This window comes from Eimeria mitis, genomic scaffold, assembly GCF_000499745.2.
Source record: "Eimeria mitis Houghton genomic scaffold, Emh_scaff382, whole genome shotgun sequence".
NCBI lineage: Eukaryota > Apicomplexa > Conoidasida > Eucoccidiorida > Eimeriidae > Eimeria > Eimeria mitis.
Genome location: NW_013572155.1, coordinates 7,813 through 8,052, shown reverse-complemented (window position 1 = coordinate 8,052; position 240 = coordinate 7,813).

The following is a 240-nucleotide window of genomic DNA, read 5'->3' as shown; positions in this document are numbered from 1 at the left end:
GCTGCAGCCCCCGTACTGGTCATTCTTCTTTCACTCTTTTCCTAAAAGCAAGCCCCACCTGCTGCTGCTGCTGCTGCTGCTGCTGCAGCTGCTGCAGCTGCTGCTGCTGCTGCTGCTGCTGTTGCTGGTGCTGGCGCTGCTGCTGCTATTGGAGACGTGATACAGGAAGCGTCTGGCAGCACCAAATCAGAACCGGAAGCAGCAGCAGCAGCAGCTGCAGCAGCTGCAGCAGCAGCGGCT